The following is a 6000-nucleotide window of genomic DNA, read 5'->3' as shown; positions in this document are numbered from 1 at the left end:
GCTTGCTATAAGCTAGTAGGCTATCCACCCAACTGGGATCATTCTCCCAGCAATCAGAAATTCAGTCAAAATAAAGGATCCTCTCCTCATGTTGCTCATCATGTCTCTACCAATCCAGGAACATCTCATACTAATGAAAGTTCGATACCAGGACTATCTGCTGAGCAATACCGCCAATTGATGGACCTTCTCTCGCCAAATCATTCAGCCAATCTTGCTGGTAATGTCCTACCTCATTCTTGCAATTTAATTCCAGATTTGCATTCCTCTGATTGGGTCATTGATAGTGGAGCATCTGATCACATGACCTCTCTTCCTTCCATCCTTGAAACTTCTCACGAAGTCAAAGATGCTAGCCCCATTAAACTTCCAACAGGTGAACTTGTTCCTATCACTCACATTGGCTCTATCAAATTGTCACCCACTGTCACTATAGCCAACGTTTTATATGTCCCTGATTTTAAGTTTAATCTCCTTTCTATTAGCAAGATCACCCGTGCTCTAAACTGTGTTGCTATTTTCTTCTCCACCTTTTGTGTCTTCCAGGACCTTGCCACGAGGAAGCTGATTGGAATGGGTGAACTTTGTGATGGGCTATACTACTACAAGGCAACAACACCACCACCTTTCCCTGCAACTCCATCCGCCATGCATTCCCAAAAAAAACCTTGCTTCTCTTTGTGGCACCAACGTCTTGGGCATCCATCTCCATCCGGCATGAATAAAGTCATTTCCATTTCTAATCCTTGTTTTCACTGTGATGTATGCCAACGTGCTAAACATACTCGTCTTCCTTTTTCATTGAATCACAATAAAAGCAATGTCATTTTTTCTCGAATTTATTGTGACATTTGGGGAGGTTACCCTACCCCTTCACACACAGGTGCTCATTATTTTTTGACTATAATTGATGATTATTCACGCAACACTTGGGTATATCTTATGCGTTTAAAATCTGAAACTTATTCTTGCTTAAAACATTTTTGCCTTCTCGTCAAAAACCAATTTGCTTGCTCTGTTAAGCACATCCGCACTGACAATGGGCAAGAATTTCTATCACATCGGATCCAACAATTCTTTCATGACGAAGGTATCATCCATGAGCGTACTTGTGTGGAAACTCCCCAACAAAATGGAGTTGCAGAGCGTAAGCATCGACACCTACTCAATGTTGCACGGTGTTTACGCTTCCAAGCTCATCTTCCCATCTCTTTTTGGGGTGAGTGTATTTTGACTGCCACATATCTCATCAATAGAACCACCTCTCCTAGTCTTGGAAATAAATCACCCCATGAACTCCTTTTCAATAATCCTCCCGAATATCATCATCTTCGAGTATTTGGCTGCCTTTGCTATGTGCAAACTCTTCGTTCATCTTGCGACAAATTCTCACCCCATGCCTCAAAATGTATCTTTCTTGGTTACCCTTTTGGTCATAAAGCATATAGAGTATATGATCTAACAACAAAGAAAATCATCGTATCTCGGGATGTCACTTTTTTTGTTGAGAAAGACAATGGGACCAATATTGAACAAGAAAAAGAAGAAGAGAATTATAATCTCATGTATGATTATGTATCATTGTTCTCTGTTTTATATTACAGCCAAGGGAACAAAATCCCATGATCTAAGGACTAAGAAAGAAAAGTAAAAGCCATGATCTAGAAAAGTAAAAGCCATGATCTATGGAAAAGGAAAAAACAACTCAAAAGTAACAGCTACTAATGATCAACGCTACTAATAGCTACTAATGATCAAAGCTACTAATAGCTACTAATGATCAAAGCTACTAATAGCTACTAATGATCAAAGCTACTAATGATCATATCTCAATACTCCCCCTCAAGTTGGAGCATGAAGGTCCGTAATGCCCAACTTGCTAAGGAGGCGATGAAAGTTGTCACGGCCCAAAGCTTTAGTGAAAATGTCGGCAAGCTGATTACTAGAGGGGACGTGAGCTGTAGAAATGATCTTAGCACGGAGTTTGTCACGGACAAGGTGGCAGTCAATGTCAATATGCTTCGTTCGTTCGTAAAAAACAGGGTTGGCAGCAATGTGAAGAGCTGCTTGATTATCGCAATAAAGTTTCATGGGCTGAGAATGAGAAACCCTGAGATCCTGAAGAACCATTTTGAGCCAGAGGAGTTCACAAGTAGCTGCTGCCATTGCTCGGTATTCAGCTTCAGCGGAAGAGCGGGAAACTGTGGTTTGCTTCTTGGTTCTCCATGAGAGAGGACTATTTCCAAGTGTAGTAAAATAGCCAGTGGTGGAGCGACGAGTAATGGGGCAACTCGCCCAATCAGAGTCTGAATAACCATAGATTTGGAGATCACAGTCAGAAGGGAAAAAAATGCCTTTGCCAGGAGATGATTTGATATAACGGAGAACTCTGATGGCAGCATCGTAATGGGGCTGGCGAGGTTGATGCATAAATTGACTCAAAAGGTTGACGGAATACACAATGTCTGGCCTAGTAATAGTGAGATAAATCAAACGGCCCACAAGGCGCCGATAAGTACTGGGATCAAGTAGGAGAGTGCCTTCTTCATTGGTGAGCTTGAGGTTTTGTTCCATGGGAAAAGAAGCTGGCCGAGCACCAAGATGACCACTGTCGCTGAGAATATCCAGGGCATATTTTCGTTGATTAAGGAAGATATCGGATGGAGAACGAGCAACTTCTAGGCTCAAAAAATATTTTAAAGTACCAAGGTCTTTGATCCGAAACTGTTGAGCTAAGGAGACTTTGAGTTTGTTAATAGAATCCAGATTGTTGCCAGCCACCAAGATGTCATCAACGTAGACAAGAACAACTGTGAAGGAAGAGCCTTATGACTGAGTGAATAGAGAGTGATCTACTTGAGATTGTTGAAAACCAGCAGCAATGATGTGACGACCCGTTTTTTTTTTTTAAAACGTACAAACGGATCTTCACAGTGACACGACTATTTGCCGCTCAGCCAACATAGGTACACGTTCCATAACATGTACCTGATATTCAGAGTTACATCTAACACTGCGGAATATAAATATCCATGTGCAACGGAACACATATCAATAGCGGAAATACATCTAATATATAACTGTTATCGACGACAAGAGCCATTTACATGTCTAACTGATTAAAGCTTATAAAACATATTACACTAATTACATACTAAAATACAGGCTCAACAAATACATATGTCACGTATGACACGAGCCATAAATAAAATACCCAAATGCAGACTACCCATGAGTCTGTGACATATGACTGTCGCGATGTGCTCCAATCATAATATCCCATACGCTAGGTGGATGAGTCATTATCTATATCCGCAGAACCTGCAACCAAAGCATCAATGTCTGCACGGTTGCGGGGGTTTGCCGCATCCGTACAGGTAGAATTATGAGCCCACCGCCTTAGCATACATAAATACACTAAGACCTCAGAGGTATACTATTCACTGAGTTTTCGCAAAGAACCAACTTTTCATTTTTTAGTCGTGAGTACACTATAACAGCCATCAATTTATAAGCTTTTGTTTGAAAACCCCCATAGCTGATATAGCGGACCCGACTACTAGAAAACATTTAAACATGCTAGGCAGCGTAGGTTATATGTAGAAATTCTGTTATAGAAAACAATAGCATTTAAATCATGCAACCATCCGATAGAAATATACATAAGCTCTTTTCCATTGAGACTCTTATGCATACTAATACGTCTAGTAAAACTACTCATAGTATAAAAACATCACTCACAAAAACAATGCTATACATGCTCATGCTAATGGTTTTATGCCTTGGGAATCGAACCCAAGTATAGTGCTTCAAGGGAATCTCACCCAAGTAAGCACTAGTACCTCAAGGGAATCTAACCCAAGTAGGCACCTCATGGGAATCTAACCCATGGTCGAGGACCTCAAGGGAATCTAACCCAAGTAAGCACCTCGTGAGTACTTCAAGGGAATCGAACCCAAGTAAGTACTAGTACCTCAAGGGAATCTAACCCAAGTAAGTACCTCGTGAATACCTCAAGGGAATCTAACCCAAGTAGGCACTTCATGGGAATCTAACCCATGTATAATTTCCCGTGGGCTGTGAACCTCACTTCGATGCACGTTTAGCGTTCATATGCTTATGCTTCATGCCTTCAATCAATAAATTTCATTTCATGAATCATGCTTATAACATATGCTTTCTTTATAAAATATAAACAGTTCAACATGTCATTTTTTAAACAATTTGCATAACTCAAATCTCCCATTTTATACTCACTCTAAAATCATATTAATATTCCATTGCAATCACAGTTTTCAAAACTCCCAACCATAAAATACAGTGACTCCATTCATTTACTCCACATATCATACTTCAAAATATCATCATAATTTCAATATACTCAAAAGTACTCAAATCATCCAAAACAGTTCATAATCAACATATAGTTGGTTCAAGTTGTAAAACAATATATATTTTACAATTCATCATATATGAAAATAACACTTCTCAGTGAGTAGAATACTCACCTTGGCTGCGCGGATATTAAGCACTAGGTCTCCTAGACACCACCATGCAATGCATTACTGTAAAAACAATACATTGCACATTATTGACAACTTCTAATATTAGACTCACATATAGCTCTTAAATTGCTCAAGAGCTAACCCATGGAAAATCCATAATATTTTAAGGGTTCCAAACATCTACCCATAAATCCTATACCCTAACTATAACTCAAACAATACTAACCCCAAGTATTTACTAATGGTTAAATATTAAAATTACCATTTAATTATCTACTCATAATATTACTTTCTAATCCGTAATTAATTTTACAAACCCGTAAATTACTTTCACTAATACTTTTATAATAATATTAGCCCTAAAATTATAATCACTAATCTCTAAATAATTCCTCACTAATATTTTCTTAATATCATTAACCTTCAAATTATACTCATTAAACTTTTACATAAAACACTACCATATTTAAAATAATATTAACCCATAAGAAAATCTTAGGGTTAACCTCACAAATACTATTTAAACTAAATACCCATAATTATTTATCTTTACTAATATTAGAACCTAATTCATAAATACTTAATTTTTACAAAACTCATAACTAATTTGGGATTAATCATCACAATAACCACAATTAATCCACAAATTAATAATCTAGATTTTAAACACTAAAACCCTAAATTAATTTAACCCATCAAATTAGAGTTTCCAAACTTAAACCATAATTTATAAATCACTACCCCAAACACAATATTATTATCCCATAGCATTTATTAAAGGTTAATCACATTAAAATAATATTTTAACAAAATACTTAAAACTAATGTCTATGAAAAACTTACCAAAAATTTGTCAAGCAAAGACCAAATGTTCGGGAAGCTCCTACCAACTCCAAACCACAGAAAATCTAGAGAAAACGCCAAGGTAAACTCATTTTTACAAGATTTATCAAAAACCTCCAAAAATGCGAGTTTAGCGATTTACCTCAAAACGTTCGGTCAAAACGTAGATCGAGCTTTGAGGATCACGTTACCGAAGTCGGATCTAAAATCGAATGGCTAGATTTTTGTAGATCAGCATTTTTTTATACGAAGAACCAAGGAGAAATTGAGAGAAAGCCACCGTTTTTCCGTAATAGCCTAGAGAAAAGAGGCTCTGCCTCCTTTTAATGCGTGGCATGCGCTTACATGAAAGACAAGACCTGCTCCTTGTTTAACACCCATACTAATATTGATTGTCTTTTATTCATTACTTTATTGTTTTTCTTTGTTTGATTTCTTTCCACGCACTAACTGTAACGCCCCAGATTTTAAGACATAAATTATAATGGTTTAAATTAATTTTTTTTTTAAAAAAATTAATAAGGAAAAAGAATAACTACGATTATTTATGAAAATAAATGTGTATTTTTGTTTGTAGAAATGTTTATAGTTACCATTTGATAAAAACTCAAAAAACTTTGGAATAACGAAAACAGGGTCAAACGAACTCCGT

At 37.1% G+C, this 6000-nt stretch overlaps 1 long non-coding RNA gene across 1 annotated transcript; it reads right to left on the bottom strand.

Annotated features, from left to right (window-relative positions):
* Window positions 1-3055: 3055 nt before the first annotated feature.
* On the bottom strand, window positions 3056-5676 carry LOC133858618 (uncharacterized). The gene is made up of 4 exons (XR_009898538.1): window positions 5491-5676; window positions 5349-5413; window positions 4509-4565; window positions 3056-3342 (listed from the first exon to the last, which is right to left on the bottom strand). It is a non-coding gene; the product is annotated as an uncharacterized LOC133858618 (long non-coding RNA).
* Between the last annotated feature and the right edge of the window lie 324 nt (window positions 5677-6000).

Source organism: Alnus glutinosa, chromosome 1, assembly GCF_958979055.1.
Source record: "Alnus glutinosa chromosome 1, dhAlnGlut1.1, whole genome shotgun sequence".
In the NCBI taxonomy this organism is placed as follows: domain Eukaryota; kingdom Viridiplantae; phylum Streptophyta; class Magnoliopsida; order Fagales; family Betulaceae; genus Alnus; species Alnus glutinosa.
The sequence above is the reverse complement of the archived record's forward strand: the minus strand, read 5'-3'. Positions and strand labels throughout refer to the sequence as shown.